The 20,917-nt window shown below is 33.9% G+C and overlaps 1 long non-coding RNA gene across 1 annotated transcript in view; it reads left to right on the plus strand.

The window, feature by feature from the left end:
• The window catches only part of LOC145242072 (uncharacterized), a 45,305-nt gene extending 30,959 nt beyond the window's left edge, over window positions 1-14,346 (plus strand). The window contains exon 2 of the long non-coding RNA XR_013862651.1: window positions 13,546-14,346. This is a non-coding gene — a long non-coding RNA (uncharacterized LOC145242072). The remainder of the gene's footprint in view (window positions 1-13,545) is intronic.
• Window positions 14,347-20,917: the final 6,571 nt, after the last annotated feature.

Raw genomic sequence — 20,917 nt, forward strand, 5'->3', positions numbered from 1 at the left:
TGAGGGTGTGTAGTTTGTCAGAGCATCCATTATTAAAATACTTGTAAAACAGGCAAAGGGATGCAAAATTACGTCGATGGGACAGGGGTTGAAGTTTAGATGACAGTTCGAGACCTATTGGGTTGGCTACTCTCTTTTGAACCCTGTCCAGGAGCGAGAGACTAGTAGCAGATGCACCAGCCCAAATGTGACAGCAATACTCCATACATGGGCGAATGGTGGCTTTGTAGAAGTACAAGATACTTTCAGGCATAAGTAACTTTCTAGCACAATAGAGAGAGCCTACCTTCTTTGCAGCAGCCTTGGCAATAATCTCGATGTATCTATTCCAATTCATGTTCCCTGTGAATGTTAAGGCAAGGAGCTTAAATGAAGTGCTCTCAGTTAAAGTATCGCTAGCCATAGCTATTGGTGGCTAGAAAGGTTTCATGTAATTATTAAAGGAAACGAGCTTTGTCTTGGCAGCAGTGAATGTTACCATCCATTTTTGACCCCATTTCAGTACAGACTGAAGGTCTTCCTCTAGGGTTTCAGCCATTACCTTTGATATGTGCTCATTAGTTTTCCCCACGTGCCTACTATAGAGCATAGTGTCGTAGGCAAATATACCCATCTCAGAGACAATCTTATCAGGTAAGTCATTTATGAATAACAGAATCGATCCTTGAAGCACACCTGCATTTATATCAAATTGTTTGGACGTACACTCATCGAGGACAACCTGGATCCTTCACTCATTTAAGAAGGATCTAATTATGCTAAGCATTCGTCCAGTAATACCTTAGGATTTAAGTTTTATCAGAAGACCATCATGCCATACCCTGTCAAAAGCCTTAGATATCTCAAGGGCTACTGCCCTCCCCTCTCCTGCCTTATCCAGTGCTTAATATAAACGTTCAGAGATTACAGTTAAAATATCTGTAGTAGAACGGGCTTGCCTAAATCCATATTGATGGTCTGACAGAAGTTTAGCAGCTGTAAGGTGGTGGACAAGAGCTTCATTAATTAAGGACTCAAATATTTTGGCAAAAAGAGGGAGGAGGCTAATTGGGCGATAATTTAATGGGTCAGTTCTTTCGCCAGAGTTTTTGTAAACTGGTACCACAGAAGCAGTTTTCCAGCAGCCAGGAAAGCAAGATTCGTTAAGGCATTTGTTAAAGAGTTTAGAGAGAACAGGAGCGACCTCAGCAAAGCATTTTTTTAATAGCACAGCCGGGATGAGGTCAGTTCCACATGTTTTTGAGGTGTCTAGGTTTTTTATAATATCATGTACTTGGGAAGGCGTGATCTTCAGATCATCTAGCATGGTTTCTGTCTGTAGAGGAAAATTAGGGAGGGAATGGCTTGCTGGATCCAAGGTAAAGTTTGAGACAAACTGACGGGCAATCATGTTAGCTTTCTCAGTTGCTGTGCAAACAATCTCATGATTGTTTGATAGTGGGGGTATTGTCGATTGCCTATTATTTACTACACTATTGTAGATTTTCCAGAAATCACGAGTTCCTAATTTTTGCACTTCAATGCATTTTCTAGTGGTTTCAGCATATTTACTCTTAGCTGTTGCTACTTCTTTCTTGCAATTATTTCTAGCTTCTATATACTTTTGTCTGTTTAAACAGGACTTATGCCGGATAAATCTATGGTATGCATGTTGCCTCTGAGCAATGGCAGCTGCGCATGTAGAAGTAAACCATTGGGGAGAATGGGGTTTACTGTAGAACTTCCGTGTAGGATATGTGTTTCAATTGCTGCTTTGAACCATTCAGTAGTCTCATTTGCGCACTGTTCTGCTGGAAGAGAAAAGATGTTTCCCCATGGGGCGTCTCTGATGTGATCTCTAATTGCATCCCAGTCAACCTTATTGTAGTACTGTGGAATTAGGCAAAGTACTATTGTAGTACTGTGGAAGTAGGGAAAGTCCTAAATATCAGTCTCGGTCTCTTATGATTTACTGTACCTAGGGTTTATAAATATGATTTAATACCAAAATTCAAAGGCAGTATAACTAAAAGTAAACACAATTGTAACGTCACTTCCGATTTTGTAATCATGCCTTTTGTTTTCTTTTAAAGTTGAAGAGTTCCCTTTCTTCTAATGAGTTAAGGGCAGAATAAATTCAAAAGTTGACTTAATAATTACATGAATGATTCTGCACTACGAAACATGTGCTGTCAAAAATTGAACATTTTAACATGCTTAAAAAAATAAACAGTAACATGCACAACATTTGGAAATTTGGAATATAGACTTTTGTCTATTATATATATATATATAATTATTCCCACAGCCAGACAACGTCGGTTTGCTTGATCTGTGTTAGTTAATAGATATTCTTGTATGTTGTGCATTTGCACAGTTGGTAGAGCGCTCGCTTCACATGCAAGAGGCTTGGGTTTCGAATCCCGAGTTCAAATGTGTCTAACTGATGAGCTGAAATGAGAGCATTGCTCGAGTCTTGGACTTCCGGTTTGTTGGCTGTCATGGTTCTTGTGAGCTGCGACGTTGTCTGGCTGTGGAAATAATTATATATTCTCTCACATTCTGAAGGTTGTATATATATTTTGACGATGGATCTTATTTTATTTTAACTGCTTCGGATTATTCATCTTAACAACGTCGGATTGGAATATTACCAAACTTGATCATTGCTAATTGAGATTGATTGAAATTCCGAATATATATATATATATATATATATATATATATATATATATATATATATATATATATATATATATTTTCAAACGAACTTTCTTCATTTCTTGATCTTTCCAAAAGACTTCATTTCATTCTGGAATTACCTATTTCGGTTTGTTTTTCATTTTTATTCATTTTTATAAACATTACACAAATATTTTTTTGTATTTTATGACCACCCTCATATAATGCAGTTTCATACAATGCTAAAACCAGCAAATTTTTAGCTTTGCTATAAGTATAAATTTGCTAACTTATTCTTTTCCTCTGAAGAGAAGAATTTTGCATTCTTTGAGACTTTGTGGAAAAAGGATTTATTAATCATCTTTGTTTAGGTATTCTATTGAAAACATAAATTTTATATGTAAATTTTTGTTTACAGTTTTTATTTATGCTTCTTATATATATATATATATATATATATATATATATGCAGAATCTTTTTCAATAAATAACATTTATTTATTCATAACAGAATCTTCATCAGGAAAATCCAGGATTTTTTCTTTTTTTTTTTTGGTCCCCCGACAAAAGAAGGGTGGACCTGTAAATTCACCCTCGTCCGTTCGTCTGTCCGCACTTTTCTCACTAACTACACCATAGAATTTTTTTTAATTTTGCACAAACATTAAACATGATATGAGTAAAAAATAACGGAATGGATTTTCCGGGAAAACTACGGTTTCCCCCAGAGAGGTGCCTTTCAGGTTATAATAGCTAAAATTGACACTTTTGTGCTTATTAAAAAAAAAATGATGCCTTGGATTTTTATAAAACTTTCTAAAAAGTCGTAATTAACTGATTTCTATATAATTTTGTTTATCTATACTTTGTGAAAACTCTTGGGTGTGCCCCAAGGGCTCTTTTAGGGCTAATAAAACCACTCCATTTTTGGGACTATTTTATCATATTTGTCCAAAATTTTCTGTGTATGTCTATTTATCAGTTTTGTATGGTGCTAAATTCAGATTTAAATATACTAAGGCCTTGGGGACTTTGGGGCTAAATGGGGTGGGGTGGGGCAAATGATGGACTTAGTCATTTCTTTTTTTTATGCATGGTGCAGAACTCAAATTTACATATGTTGAGGCCTAAAACTGTACCATTTGTTCATTTTCACCAGGATTTGCGTACCCTGGGGACTTTTGGGGCTTAATGGGGGTGGGGGTGATGCTGAACTCAGTCATTTTTTTATGCCTCGTTCACTGTGCACTTACGGGGGACCATGTAATGCTTGGTATGTCTTCAGATGTTGGTGAAGTATAAAGTTTAGATGTCTGATACAGAAGCGCATATGTGTTAAATAATAGAGAATACACTTACTATGAATACTGGATTTTCTATTATTTAAGGTTCAAGGTATTCAAGAGTGATAACTAATGAATTTAATAAGGTTACCGGTTTGTTCTGTGGAAAGTAACTATTTATTAAGTCGCATGATGAAGACTTCTGGTTTTATTGACCATTTGTTTGAAATATCAGCATGTCCAGTCTCGCAACGATGTAAATTTGTTTACATTAATAAAATTACGTTATTTAATGTATATATATATAAACAGTATATATATACATATGCTTGACTGGCGTTAATCGTGACACCCTGCACTGATGATTCCCGAAAGGTTGAAACACTAGTGTCTGTAGGTATTTAATAATTATTATATTAAATAATAATGCCAGCCCCTTTAACAAACTTGTTTCTTATTGTTGAGCACTTTCAGTTGAAATAAAGTTGGTCAACTTAGCTAATATGCGCAGATCGTCATTTAATGATAAGATCACTCTGACTGACGCTAAAAGCATTTAATAAGAATAAATGTTTAACTTCAACTTGTATCTCTCACAGTTTGCAGTAGCCTAGTGGTTCGGGTCCTTGCTAATGAAGTCAGACATAACTTTTATTGCCAGGGTTCAAGTCTCTTGACTGGCGTTAATCGTGACACCCTGCACTGATGATTCCCGAAAGGATGAAACACTAGTGCCTGTAGGTATTTAATAATTATTATAGCAAATAATATATATATATATATATATATATATTTATATATATATATATTAATAAATAGTGATATATAGGGATAAGTACTAAGATTGTAATTCTAAAAGCAAAAAAAAATAGACTTGTCCACAATCTGTGGTACAGTGGATAAAGTACTTTGTAACATTCAGTTGGAGGTCGAAGGTTCAATCCCCAATGTTGCCAACATTCAAAATACAATTGCAAATCACTTAGGACTTCTACCTAGACATGGCTGATGGAATGAGAGCATGCTACACCTGTGATTAAAGAAAGGGTTCCGTTCGAAATTCTGTGTTGATTCCTGAGTTTGACAAAAAAGTTCCTAAGTCGGACAAAATACACCTGAAGAAAGCCAGGAGTTACATTGGCCGAATCGTTGTGAAAATGGCAATCAAGATGTGAACAGTAGTCCAATAATCCAAATAATCCAAATAGTTTAAATAATTAATCAAGTTCAAAAATTCAGAAACAAGTGCTACGTATATCGCATAGCAAAACTGAGACTATGGGCACCACTTTTCAGAAGTTTGTCTTGTGAGATCTTTGTGATTTATTTACTAACTTTTTATGTTAAGTTTTGTGTTGACATAATGTTTATGTTGAGTTATGTGTTGACATGATTATATTCAGTTGTGTGTTAACATGATGTTTATATTGAGTTGTGTGTTGACATAATGTTTATGCTGAGTTGGAGATATAGATGTGCCTTTATGGTTTAATCTACAAAGAGGTTCAATTGTTATGAGGATTGTTTTCTGTAGGTGTTTTCTAGTGAGGATTATTATTCCTTCTTTGGCTCTAATTGTATTTTTTATAATTTCTTTATATTTAATTGTATTTTTTATAATTTCTTTATATTTATTTTTCTGGTTGTGGTGCTGGGTCCTCCTTGGATTATCTAGAAAGACGCTTTATTGTTAGAATTTGATTTTATAATCTTTTGTACCTCTTGATATCGGATACTTTTTGCATGTTTGATTTGAAAGATTTTCTTGTCCTTTCTGGAAACTTTGAAATGTCGTGATGGCCATCTCCACAATTTGGACACTTGAAAGGATAACTGATGGGACGATTTCAATATTTTTTCCTGATTCCGATACAATTTCTGATTCCGTATTAAATTCCTGATTCCAATACAATTCCCGATTCCGATTAATCGTCCCAACACTAATACTCCACAATTTGGACACTTGAAAGGATAACTGATGGGACGATTTCAATATTTTTTTCCTGATTCCGGTACAATTTCTGATTCCGTATTAAATTCCTGATTCCAATACAATTCCCGATTCCGATTAATCGTCCCAACACTAATACTCCACAATTTGGACACTTGAAAGGATAACTGATGGGACGATTTCAATATTTTTTTTCCTGATTCCGGTACAATTTCTGATTCCGTATTAAATTCCTGATTCCAATACAATTCTCGATTCCAATTAATCGTCCCAACACTAATACTCCACAATTTGGACACTTGAAAGGATAACTGATGGGACGATTTCAATATTTTTTCCTGATTCCGATACAATTCCTGATTCCGTATTAAATTCCCAATTCCAATACAATTCCTGATTCCGATTAATCGTCCCAACACTAATAGGTACATTCCTTTTACACTGTCCCAAATATTTTATGTCCTCTGTGCATGTCTTCATGATGTCCATATCTTGGACATTTGTAAAATCAGAAATGATTTGAAAAAAAAAACTGTTCCACTCTCACCATGATGTACTAAACGCTGATTTTATTTGGTATTCTCAGTAAATGATAAGTGAGAATATATGCTACCACATCTCGTTCTCTAAACTAATAGGCACCACAGTCTACCAAGCTTCAGCCCCTGTCTCATCACTGTAATGTTGCATCTACAAGCTTATTTTACAAGTACTTCCGCAGAACATGCTCCGATGAACTTATTTCACTTGTACCCTCTCAACGAGAAAACTCGGACACATCTGACTTGCAGCAAGATCTCACATCTTCTTTGTTAAGGTTCTTAGATTCTCAAAGATTTTCTGCTCTAATATTTTCTTTTCTCCTACAGCTCGTCTTTGGATTTTCTTCCCCGTTCCATGTTTCCTAGATTGTACCAACATGTAGAAATTTAAGTGTAATGTGAACAAACAACTTGTTGTATAACTCTCCATTGAGGATGTCCCACCATAAGTCTGATCCCTAATAACAGTAACACTTTATGTCTCAATGGCAAAAATGTGTAAAAAAAAAAAAAAGATTTATTTATTTATTTGCGGACTGTTATCTTCACCCCATAGTTGTTGTTTCACCAGGTTTCAACCAACTATTCCTCTGGCCTTCATGGTGAAACAACAACAACTGTGAAAATGAGGATAACAGTTCACAAATAAATGAATAAATATACAAATTATTCATCTCAAAGGATTCCAATAAATAATAATAAAAAAAATAATATCTAAAAAGGATTTGCCTCAAGTTTCTTTCTACATTTTTTTCAGTATTTGCTTCAATTGTATTATGTCTTGTTCCTTTAGTACATACATAGAGATCTGGGCTTCTCAATGTTATTGTAATATAACCGAGTTTAACTGACTCAATTCTCTTCTGCCTTGCTTGTTTATATCGACCTGTTCTCTCACAGGTGTTTCAACCCCAACAGCTGTGAGATCAACTACTTGTCCTATTCACATCCAGCGACATCAGTTTTGACAGATTTACCCCATCACTCGGTGCCTTTAGCCTCAGTCTGCCCTGCCCTGCATGTGTGTGCACAATCTCAACACGCAGCATTATGGCATAAGCTGGTCTACCCATTTCAGGAATAAATGGACTCACCCAGACACAATAAATACAGTTACATCTAAACTATGAAGACGGTGAACAAACATGACATTGCCAACCCTGAAAACTTCTCAAATGCAAAAAGACTTCTAATTAGGAGGAGTTGAAAGGCGTGTGGATTATGATGAGGCAAACACGCCCTGTAGAATAACACCTTCACTTGCATTCTTTAATGATAAACAGTTAATTGAATAAAAAAAACTGTATGCTAGGAGGATCCAAGTTAAGATGCACCCATCATTTTATAGAGCAATTAAATTAACGCTCCCCTTAGCTATCAGGAATGTGTCCCTAGACAGTCTCATTACTAGGGCTCTGACAACAGCATATTCTTTTCATTGTTTTGACTCTCAAGTATATATCCAACACAGTTAGACTCAGTTAATCCACTGAGAACCACACATCACTCTAAATAAAAACATGTAAGATATTAACAGATATTTACTCGAGAATCAAAACAATAAAAAGAATATTCTGTTTTCACAGCCCTACTCATTACCACTGAAATGGGATAGAATTATTTAGGGGCAGCCGCTAGTGTCTTAAAATCGGTCATGTTCATGATACCCAACTTTATAATGGCACTCAAATGAGCTATTTTGAATGCCCAATATTGAGAGACCCCTCTCATAAATTCCGAGTTGCACGTGACCCTTAATGCCTTGGCATATCTGTTCTATACAAGAGATGAACTTTATTACAAGTGATTATCACATGTGCTGTCTGGAGACTTTCAGCTCTATTTAGCATATTTTGTATTTATTTAACATATTTTGTATTTATTTAGCATATTTTGTATTTATTTAGCATATTTTGATGCTCACTAAACCACACTTTGAATGCATCATGTGACCCAGTATTTGCAGATCCAGAGGGAAGGCTGTGCATGCTGGATCTTACCATAATAATGTGTCATTTCGAGTTATTGGGGTTTGTAAGCCCAATGACTAAATTGAGAGGGTTACCTTTTTTCAGTGGATTGAGCCCTTCATGAATATGTCTTGCCAGATTATTTTATTGAAACTGGAACACAGTCCTGGCTCCCAATTTAGACTGCAGGGTAAATTCTTCTATGGATTCTAGCACGATCGGAGCTGTAAAACTATTTGGAGACTTTATTGAAAAGTTTGATCTTGTTGATAAATTCTGGAATGAAAAATCCTCTGATATAGTATGGACTTGGACTCCAATTCACTGCAACTCTTGAGTTACATCGATTAGTTTTTAATAAGGAGAGTTGACGTAAGATTTTTAGATTGTCCAAGTTTTCATAGGATTGTCCAGGTGCACATAAACTTAAATAGCCATAAACCTAGAATGGCTGGGTACTGGAAGTTCAACACCTCATTATTTGAGTTGTCAGACTTCCCAGAACAGCTTTTACTTACCATATAGCTGGAACTGACGGGGCTATAATTGGGTGTAGGTGGTGGGATTCCCTTAAGAAAGTTATTAGGTCCTTCATTGCCAATTATAATCAACAACTCAACCTTAATTCTAGGACAACGAAAGTGACACTACAAACTAGATTAGATTGGGTGGTGGAGGAGATTACACGTCCAGAGGTAAATTCACTTCCTTTGATATGTCAACATTATGCAAGCAGTATTCGCAGTTTAAGAATGATTCAGTGCATCTGTTCCTAGTTTAGCATCACTTAAATTTTTGTATAAAGATTTGGTGCCATGCAGTCATATCCAAACTATAATCTCATGAAACTAACAGACACTTGACCATTTCTTTGAAGAACTCATAAATGAATAAAGATTCGAGATTGCTCAGCAGATTGTGCAGATGACTTTATACTTTAAATATTTATTTTGTTTATGCTAAGCTTGATATGATCAGTCAATTATTTAGATTGAGCCACTCTGACACTGTCTAGCACAAATCAAAGCCAAAGTATTGCAAGTCATATGAAGTACAAACTGTTCAATCAACATTCTTCGACATTACGGATCACCAGCCATACCCAACAGTTTGCCCACAATTAGGAGGGGGGGGGTGTCTAACCACGACCTTCATAATATGTCATTAATATTATTATTACAGAGGTTTATGGTCTAATCTATTTGTAGTCAGCCTCAGCTCACTTTCTTCTTGGATGTTGTTTAATGGAATTTATATTTTGGTGTGATTCACTTACTCATTCACTATCACGGTTTATCATCTATGTCCCTTTCGTAACACGTTCGACACTGTCTCACGGTTTTCATGCTATTTATGTTAATACGGCAAAATCACATTTATACACTGGTTCTTGCCAGATCACTGAAGTTAAGCAATATCGAGCCTGGCCAGTACCAGATGGGTGACCATTTGGGAAGGCAAGGTAAAAATACGAGGTTGGGAAACTGGTGTGTTCTATCCATCTCTCGAAAGTAGATGGGTCTCTCGTACAGCAATGTTTCGTGCTGATGGAACCAGCGTCACGTCCACTGTCAGCCCGTACTCTTTCACGAGCTCCTTTAGAGTGCTTAGACGCTTCCTAATAAGCATCTCACTTGCTGCTTTGGTGCGCACTCGTGCCTTTCCAGTTAGCGTGTCCAAGACCCAATGGTATACGCAGACAGAATCTATCTTTATGTGTAGCACTTTGCTCTGCCACTGTAGAGCCAAACTGATACCTTTCAATATGGCATCCAGCTCGGCTAAGTTGATATGTTGAGAGTCACCTTCAGGTCGCAGCCAACATGCATCCTCCAACAGTTTCGCGCATCTCCAAGGCTGCACCAATTGCTAGGGAGCTAGCATCGACCCATACATTCAGCTCTTTGCCATCCACACACCAATTTCCCCGAACTGGATCGTTCCGCTGCACAGATTCCAAGGTTTCGAACATCATACGATGCAGTACGGCGTCCCTTGCTTCATCATCCCAGCCCTTCGTTACCGAACTTACTCTCCTTCTAAGTATTCCACAAGCCACACGAAACCAACCGCACACTGGAAAGTGCCTGACAAGTCGACCACACAGGGAAAACATTGTTCGTCGCGTAACAATGCTGGGAGCCTCTGGAATTGCATTTCTTCGCTTCCACCGTAGTTCACTGTGTTCCATCCAGACCGCCAATCCCAGCACTCGTGCACCGTCCTTCAACCGCTCCGGGTTCTTGCACTCCAACCCGAACTGCGCTTACATGGGTCGTGGGCACCATGTCCTCATTGACAAAAATGTCATCGATGTAAGCAGATGCTGCGCAGCTTACAACTTCTTCCTGAGACAATCCTCCGCTAACAATTGCTCTCATGATCAGGGGCGCCACATTCAAACCGAATCCCAGACGGGTCAGGCAATATTTCTTCCCATCGATTTCCACATTCTGGTATGGCCACAGTGTCTCATGGACCCGGATTTGTAGGTATGCTCTCCTGAGGTTCAGTAGAGACACGTTAGCACCTTTTTGTCTCCATTCGCGCAGCTTAGCCGCACAAACATCTGCGTTGGCCGTAAACGCGTCTACGTAATGATTTACCTCCCGGTATTCCATTACCGGGCGTACTTTGGCTTTGTTCTGCTGCATCACAGCCATCAGGGGAATTAGGCCTTTGGGAGGTCCCAATTTATCCTCTGGGTACGGCATGAGCCAACCATTATCTATCCAGGTGCGGAGCTCCTGCGTGTATTCTTCACGGATTTCTGCCGGCACTGGGTATTCTGACACTCGATTGTGTAGTCTTTTAGGGGGGTGGTCCTCAGACCACTTCCACGATGCGGTCCACGTTCGGTTTGGATGATCAAAGTTGGCGGTTAAATCTGGTTCATTAATAGAAATGGCTGCGCATTTAATATTTTTCCTGTCGTCCAGCCGCACTGATCCTGTAGGGTGACAACGACACCGCCCAGAGCTTTTATGGCGTCGATCCCTAGAAGTAAGTCACACCCCAGCGGTTTGCCACGCACCACCAACACATCGATTTTGGCACACACACCTTCGTCAGTGGACACAGAGGCCGCTCCAACACCGCAGCACGCATGGGACATTCCACCAATCGTTTTGACATCTACGTTCGTTTTTCTCCAAGACCGACACCGGTCTGCATGTAAAATAGTCCTAGAGCATCCTGTATCAATAAGCGCCAAACATTGCGTCCTGTCAACGTGGATTCTTATCACCGGGAGCGTCGTGTTCGCATCTTGGTGGGGAAGGAGACTGGCACTTATGCATCCTCCCCGTGCTCGTTTCCCGAGCAATTCCGAGCCCAGTGTCCACTCTCACCACAACGGTAACACCGTGTTCCACGTTTTCGACAGTCCTTTGTAAAGTGGCCTTTCATATTGCACTTGAAACAGGTCACACTAACAGGAATATTCTGGGCCCTGTGGTTGTTAGGTGAGCGTGTGGCCGCAACCACGTCCTGATTGTGTTCCCCAGTCGTCGTCAAAATTCTTGCTCTCGACATTAGTTCCCCCATGGTCAGGACTTTGATGTTCGGCACCTATTGAAGAGCAATTGAGATAGCGTCAGGGAACCCAGTGACGAAAATCAATTTTGTGAGTCTCTCTAAGCCATCTCCTGTGAATCTGACCAATCCAACCAACTGCCTGATTTTGTTGGCGTAAACATCCACACATTCGCCAGCCCATCTAACCATAGTTATTTTTCTGTATGCTGCAAACGCGTCGTCGGTAAATGCCTCCTTTAATCGGGCCTCAATCTGGTCTATTTCTCTTTGATCGTCCTCCTCCATTTCCATGTAGAGGGCCAGTGCATCACCTTCCAGATATAAAGGTAGCAGACTCGCTACATCATCCACCTGCTGAAGTTGTGCGACAAGTCTCACTTTTTTCAGCCACGCTACAACGTCTTCCTCTCCAGAAAACGGCTTGATAATATCGCTGCTTATCCACACCTTCGCCATAGTCGTGCCGAAATAGCTTGAAACAAAAATGTAGTAGGCAAAACAAACAAAACAAAAATACAACTAAAAACAGACGGAATAAAAACTTGCTTCTCGCAGACACATGGGTCATAACAAGCACAATCTACTCGCCAGAATCACCTACACACAATCTGCAGAACGCTCCCTCTCCTTTCCAGTGTCCTGCCTTTATAGCGTCCGGGAACGACATATTTGCATAATCGCACGAGAGCAGACGTGATTCAACGATAATTACATTGGGTAAACGCTAATAAAAGCCCATGGACACCATCTTGGAACTCTCTCTTTCGCTCAGCCCAAAACAGATGTATCCGAGGTAAGCTCTCTATTTCTCATTTGGTTACTGCTAATTCTGCTACACCCTGGTAGGCAACCCGTCTAGTGATGGTGTCACAATAAAAAATACCCTTCATAGCCCTAGCGAAGCATCAAATATACAGCTATGGACAAGATTGGAGTTACACTACAAACTCGTGTAATGAGTTCAATCTCAGCTGCGGCCGCATGTTACATTTTTTTTTTATGCTACGTTTCCAGTGATGACGATTGTGGAGATTGATTCTGGTCATTTTCTGTTTATGGTTTTGCCTGTTTATATTTACTGTTTATGGTTTTGCTTGATGGTTTGTTTCTATATCTTCTTCAGGCGCCCGCCTTTCTTTTTACTGTCCAGTCTTTGGTATCTGCACCTTGCTTCTTACAACATACCCAAACCAGCACAGATGTTTTTTCCTTATTAGGACATCAATTTTTGAGATTTCTCAAATAGAATACTTGATCCACTGCTTTGCATCTGGTGTGGCTTTATTGTTCCATATCCATCTAATCATTGCTCTGTCATTTCTCTGGAGTCAGGATTGAAAGGAAAAATGAAAAAAATACTGCTCTGTACAAGGATCGAACTCATGATCTTTATTCCAATGATGTTTTGTGTTTGCCCTTTTCCCATCACTTTTTGTCCCATTTGCCCTTCATGTTACCTGTTACATCATATGTGGTAGTGTTCAGATATACACACATACACATACACACATGATACATAGATATACACACACATACACATGCTTCATTGTTACATTATTTGTTATCATTTGTGAACACTATTCTTTTCTTTTTCTTTTCAGTTTTTCCGACAAAGAAACAAAAAAAAACTTCCCTTCAAAAAGATGAAGCGTAAGAGAGAGAAATTGTAAATTCAGGAACGGCACATGCTGGCACCGTCTAACCAATTCCATGGCCAGCAACCTTGCAAAACTTAAGCAAGAACAATGTGAAAAGTGAAAAAAAAAGGAAAAAAAAAAAAAGCAACAACAAAAATAACTTTGAGATTATCTACCCAAATGTCTTTCTTCCACAATTTCCATTAAAGGTTTGATGAGACCAAGATTTTTCTTTTTTAAAACTACAAATTTTCAAGTTGATTACATAGCAGGCTAGGACAACCAAACACAATGGGACCACAAATCAGTAAACAAATCGTACTCCATTACTGAAGAGTTCTATATGGAAATAATTCACCAATACATTTTTTGAGAAATAACACTCATTTATTTCTTTTCTACCCATTTATGTATATTTACATATTAACTTCTGCTATACATAATTCTACAACTGAATATATTACAACGTATATTGTTTTTTACAATCCAAGTCTATTACAGTAAAAAATATTATCCCATAGTAGAAAAAGAATGCACTTAAAATCGAGTGTTTAGAAACGATTCTCAAGATAGAAAAATTTCCAAATGTGACAGAGATTTTCAAATGCCTGATTATATATGGTCTAATCTTTTAAATTAATTCGAAAATGACACATCAATTTACAATTGTTTTGGAAATATTTTAATTCAAACCAAGCATTTAAATAATACAAAATTCCAATTTGTTTTTCATTTCTTGCAACAATAAAAACACAAAAAAATAAACAGTTTATGAACAAAAAAAACTTCTGTTCAGAAAAGCATTTAATAAATATATATACACGTTTATATGGACAAAAAATTTTTTAATTAATTGTCCCATTACAGTAAAAAATATACATAAACATACATATATTCATACACACACACACACACACACACACACACACATATATATATATATATATATATATATATATTGTCCTATCAGGATGGCTAGAATTCTAAAATTACTTTAGAAAAATCGAATCAAATTTTCTTTTTCGTTTTATGTACAATCTCACAGGCAGGGTTGCTCATCTTTAAATTCAATCAGGGAAACATTAGAAAAACGTTGGCTCAAATCAGAAAACATAATTTGAATGATATTTATTGTTATTGATTGTGATTTTGATAAAAATAAAATAAAGGAAGTGTTTTATTTACAAGATAATTTAAGACCGCAGTTCCGCATGAAATCCTTGAATCAGGAAAACAAAAATAAAAACATTGAATTGTGTACACTCAAACAGATTAAAAACTAACTAAATTAAAAAGCAGGCTTGCCCAAAAGCAATATATTAACTAAATGTGAGAAAATATTCTCATGATTGATTCTATTATTAACTAATTGAACCAGTTTCTTTAATGTTCAGGCTAGGCACCTTCTTGACTGGGACAATTTCTTTCTTTTTTTTTTTTTTTTACATTTTCCTTACATTAAAAATACAACCTTGTATCTTACTTGGCATTCATCTCAAGGCAAGTAAATAGGAACTGATCTATTATTAAATGTGTGAACAGTTTTCAGTACATACAAAAACTGCTTTATTAACAACTTTTATTGTGACCGGATTATTATTACATTGGAAAACTGTGTTCTTAATCTTACTATTAGTACGTAGGGAAACTGCTTTATTCCCTGAACTTTTGTTACATAAGAAAACCGCTTTATTGAACTATTTTTACAGAGAGGGACTGAAATTTTGTTGCATTGGAAAACTGCTTTATTGACTGAACTTTTAATACATAAGAAAGCTGCTTTATTTAACTATTATTACGGATAGGGACTAGACTATTGTTATATATAAAAACTACTTTCTTTACTGAACTATTATTAAATGGAGAAAACTGCCTTCTTGACATTTAACTATTATTACATAAAGAAACTGTTTTCTAAGCTGAACTCTTTACATAGGGAAACTGCTTTCTTAGCTAAACACATTATCCATGATAAACTTATTCTCATATTTCCCTGTGAAAACAGATATCCCTAAAAATACTGTTTTCTGTGTAGGAAACGATGTCTCTCGGAAATTAAGACAGATATAAATAAACAGTAAAACTACTAATTGATCAAACATAAATTGATATATAAGTATATGTATAAATATATATATAAGTATAATATTTCTCTATATAATGAATGATATTGCCTTAGGAACCAAAGTTCTCTAAGTTTTGGTTCTATGGCATGAAAAAAAATTAATATATCATTCGCAAATCAATAAATACAATTACCCAGTAACTGCTGCTTCAACAAATCTTTGTACAAATAATATTAACATTTACAAAATAAAGTTATAACAGTGAAATAAATAAATCCAAAAACCTTCCTCATATAAATATGGTTCAAATTTAGAGATCAATTTGTAATTATTTCTATATGTAAAAAATCCTTTTATACTAGGGAAAAGAAAATAATGCTCCAATGACATTTTCCAGATTTAAGGGAAAATACTTTATATAAATAATCTCAGTAGTAACAAATTAAGTAATTTGATAACTATAAAACCCAAGAAACTTCTTTATATAATTATGTTCACTACTAAAAGGATCAAGCAAAAATAATTACCCAGTAAGTTCTAGATTGAAAACGCTCTTTAAATTCAATATTTACGAATTAAATAAATCAAGAGATTTTAAATTCAATATTTAAAACCAAGTAAAAATAATTACCTACTTATTTCTAGATTTTAAAAAATCCCTTCACTAAATCAATTCAATATTTAAAATCAAATAATAATTACCAACTTATTTCTAGCTTTAAACAATCCATTTACTAAATCAATATTTATAATCAAATAAAAATAATTACCCACTTATTTATAAATGTTTTTAAATCTCATTATTAAATTAATCTAATATTTAAAGTCAAATAAAACTAATTGCCCAATATATAAAATGTCTTTCAATATTTACAAATCAAGCAAAAAATAATTACCCTCTTACTTTTTAGAAATAAAGGAGTTGTTATATTAAACGCATGCATTGTTAACAATTAAAAAGTAATTAATCTGTATCTATTAAACAAAAAGAAGGAACATTTACAAATATATGCAAATACATACAAACCGAGGAAAATAATTATCAAAAATGTCTAAAATCCATAAAGAAACATATCAAATTAACCTAATTTTTAATAAAGAATGAGTCCATATAGCTTGTAAATTTAAAAGCAACTCTTCAAATATATTTACCCATTGCTTACAAATTAAATAAAATTAATTACCAAGTAACTTTTACATCTCCAAAAGTAAATATAATTACCCAATAATTTGTAGAATCAACTTCCTTACATAGTTTATAAAGTAAGTACAAATAATTCCCCTATAAAAATAATAAAATAAAAATATTTTCAGTATATCTAAAACTCAGTAACTTATAGATCAAAGAAACTATTTTTTGAAAAAAAAAAAAAAAAAATTGCTCAAAGCCTAAATATTAAGTGCAGATAATTATTTGATAGCTTTGCTATCTATTGCTGCACTTAATGTAAAGAAAGCCAAGGTTTTCAAAGTAGATTAATATATAATTGCTCTACAATTAAATTCAATTGAAATACAAATCAGATGACAAATAATTTTCCTGTAAGAAACTCCTTCTAAATACAATGAACCTTTTCATTGTTTAAATTATATTTTTGAGCATTTTTTCGCATGTTTTTGACAATGTCATTACATATCTAATGCTTATCTATTAGATAAAGTTAGTTTGACATTTTTCAAACAAATCAAAAAAAAGGTACTGAAACAAAGATGTAAATTGAATTACAAACGAAAATTAAGAAATATCTCACATACTAATGTCCTAAACATTTGCACATATAATTATTGCTTCAAATGCAACACTGGGTATTGTCAATATTATTATTATGTACTTACATATTTCATCATATAAAACAATAGTTTTCTTTTTATAAATAATAATTAGGAATAATAATATTTTAATATATTGTATGCTACTACTATAATTATCAAACCATATAAATAAATATAAATTAATATATATACTACATAAGATTAAAGTATTAGTTTTAAACTATTATCAAAATTAAGTTGTATGTCGCTATTTTTTTTTTTCAAATAAAGTTTGTATAGAAAAATTTTTATGAAAAATTTGTTATATTTTATCATTCTGTTTGAGCTCAATTGGTCATTTTGTAAAACTGAAACAAGTTTTTGATGTTCAAAATCGTCAAAGACACTGAAAATTTCTATGTACTTAGCCTTTTTATATCAAACTAACAAGCTATATAAATCTTCTTATTCATTTATCTTAGTTTGTTCAGAATTTATTAGATAGTTTGTGAATTGTTCTGTTATATCAAAGTTAGTTCATATTTTACTATCTACTTTGTTCTTGTTTTCTATGTAAGTCGGTTAATGTCTTACTAGCTGTCTAAGTTTTATGTTTTTCTTTTCTATGTCGGTTCATTATCACATTAGCTAAGTCTTATATCGATCTTCTTTTCTTTTCTAAGTTGTTTCTTATCTTACGATATTAATTGTATATATTATTCTATTTATCTGTCTAAGTTTTATAATCTCATTTTCTATCTATGTAATTTGGTCCATATCTTACTTGCAAAGTCTCATATCGTTTTTCTTTTCTATCTATTTCTATATCTTAGTCAGTTTATATTGAACTGGCTATCTGGGTATCCTTTTTTCACTTTCCATCTATCTATCTATCTATCTATCTATCTATCTATCTATCTATCTATCTGTCTGTATTCAGCTTATATTTACCTAACTACACATCATATATACTTTTATTTTTAAAGCTAATGCTTTTAATTTGAAATATGTTTTTATTTGATTTCAAAATCTATATAAAAATATTAGTTTGAACTTTTTATATGCATAATTATTGTTATATGTTTTTCTCAACTAGTAGATATATTTTTTATAATCAATATTAATTTTTTCACACAAATAAAATAACCATATATATATATATGTGTGTGTGTGTGTGTGTGCATAAAGTTATAGACAACATAAAATAAAAATAGATCTATATGAATTTATCTGTTCAATAAGGAAAAAAAATATCAACTGGAAGAGGGGCTATAAATGCTCTTTATATCTAGGAATTTCGAAGCCTAATGCTTCTATTCAACAAAGAACGGGACTAGATTACAGATATTTGTTTATGCTCTACCACCGCATGTTGAGCTTCTTATCTCTTGATAAATCTCTATATAAAAAATCTTTTAATATTTTTTAATCCCCTCTGATATATATATATATATATATATATATATATATATATATATATATATATATATATATATATATATATATATATAGAGAGAGAGAGAGAGAGAGAGAGAGAGAGAGAGAGAGAGAGAGAGAGATTTTAAATTCTTGTTCCTTATCGAATGTTAATGTTTAACGATATTCTCAGTATGAAATCACTTGTTTCTTCATAATCTATCTATCTATCTATCTATCTATCTATCTATCTATATATATATATATATATATATATATATATATATATATATATATATATATATATATATATATATATAATCTGGATATTTTTAATGACTGAACTAAAACCTAACAAGAACGTCAACACATGGACTTAAACTAATATGTAAAAGGAAAAGCGATTGTGATAATAATCTCATCAGAGATTAATCTTTAAAATTCCTGCAGATTAACTTTACATTTGCAATTATTATCTTACCTTAACGATTACTTATAAATCTGAGCCGTAAATTTAAATCCTAAACAATTTCAGGGTTATAATAAAAACTAAAATTCGCTCATAAGTCCAACTCAGCGAAATAAAAACACGGCAGAATAATATTGCATAGAAAGATTTACATCCTGTAGTAAAATAGTCTTATACATATATCTATAAAAATAGTCTTATACATATATCTATAAAAAAATTTCATTCAAAGAAGGTAATCTTAGTTTTGAGAGTTTCTAACTAAGGGAAATAATCTCTAACAAGGCAGGTATAATACGTATGACATTAACTTATTACACTTCTGGGTTCTTTTCAAGAATGAATATGCAGTAACTATAAAAGAACTATGTAAAATCTTGCTAGTGGTAATTTTCATTCATATGTCACAAAATTTAGACATTCTTAAATTTCAGAATTCATCCAATGTTTTTTAAATGCTATATAAAGCTTTAATTATTTTCATATAAAAATCAAATTTCCAAAAATAAAATTTAGTAAAAGTGATGCTAAAATTCAAATGATACTTGTTTATGCAGCAACATAATACTTACTCCTACAACATATATGAAAGGAAAATTGCAGATATGTTTATTAAAAATTTGATGAATACATTTTGCTTCATTTTTTAATTTTGTATTCATTTAAATAACATACATTGAAATTGCTAATGATAAAAACTTCTTACTTTATTGATAAGTAAACTAACTCCAAAAGTTCTAGGATCAAAGTGTAATATTTGTGGGTTTTTTTTTTCGGTTGGCAAGGGAGAGGTTTTCTGTACTAAAGGCAATTTGTTAAACTTTTGTACCAATCCAGGGTGCCCATTTTTAGGAAGATAGATGTTCCCTTCATTAAAAAAATAGAAAATAGACTTTGTATCTAACTGTGTCTTTGTGGACAGACAAATAAATAGTCTCCAAAAATAACAACAATAAAAAAAAAACGCTTTACGAAATGTAAAGAAGTTGTTGGAGGTCTATTATACAAGGTGATTAATTTATATAATCTTGTCACTGTTTCCACAACGGATATTTATTGTTAACCACCATTTCTAAGAAACTTGGGTTAGGATCAAAGTGTAATATCTGTTCTGATACTATACTTCACCTTTTCTGATCTTGATCAGTGGAGTAGAAATCCTTCTAGATTGAGGCAATTTTTCATTTTTGTTCCTATCCAGAGTGCTGGATTTTCCCCACATTAAAAACCGACCTTATGTCTAACTCTGTCCTCGTGGGGAGGCAAGTAAATGGGAATTTTATGAAACAAGAAAATAGCTTGCTTAACACATACACAAACGTGTCAAAAAAAAAAAATTAAAGAAATAACAGACATTTTAAAAGTAACAATAAGATACAAAAAATGAATGGAATTTCAATTTTAGTTGAAACAAGTGAAAAACAAAAGAGAAATATAACAGCTGCTTGAAATATTCAAATTTTGAATGCTAATTTGTACTTAAATTAAATTCTTAAAAATACCAAAATAATTATAAGTATAAGTTCACTGTAAAAAGACTTCATCATTTTTAATTTGTTTTACAATTTTTACACCTTTTTTATTTAAAAAAAAAAACAGCTTTCTAATATACCATATTTATGCAATCGATGTT

Source organism: Euprymna scolopes, chromosome 21, assembly GCF_053919585.1.
Source record: "Euprymna scolopes isolate OS-2025 chromosome 21, ASM5391958v1, whole genome shotgun sequence".
Classification (NCBI taxonomy): Eukaryota; Metazoa; Mollusca; class Cephalopoda; order Sepiida; family Sepiolidae; genus Euprymna; species Euprymna scolopes.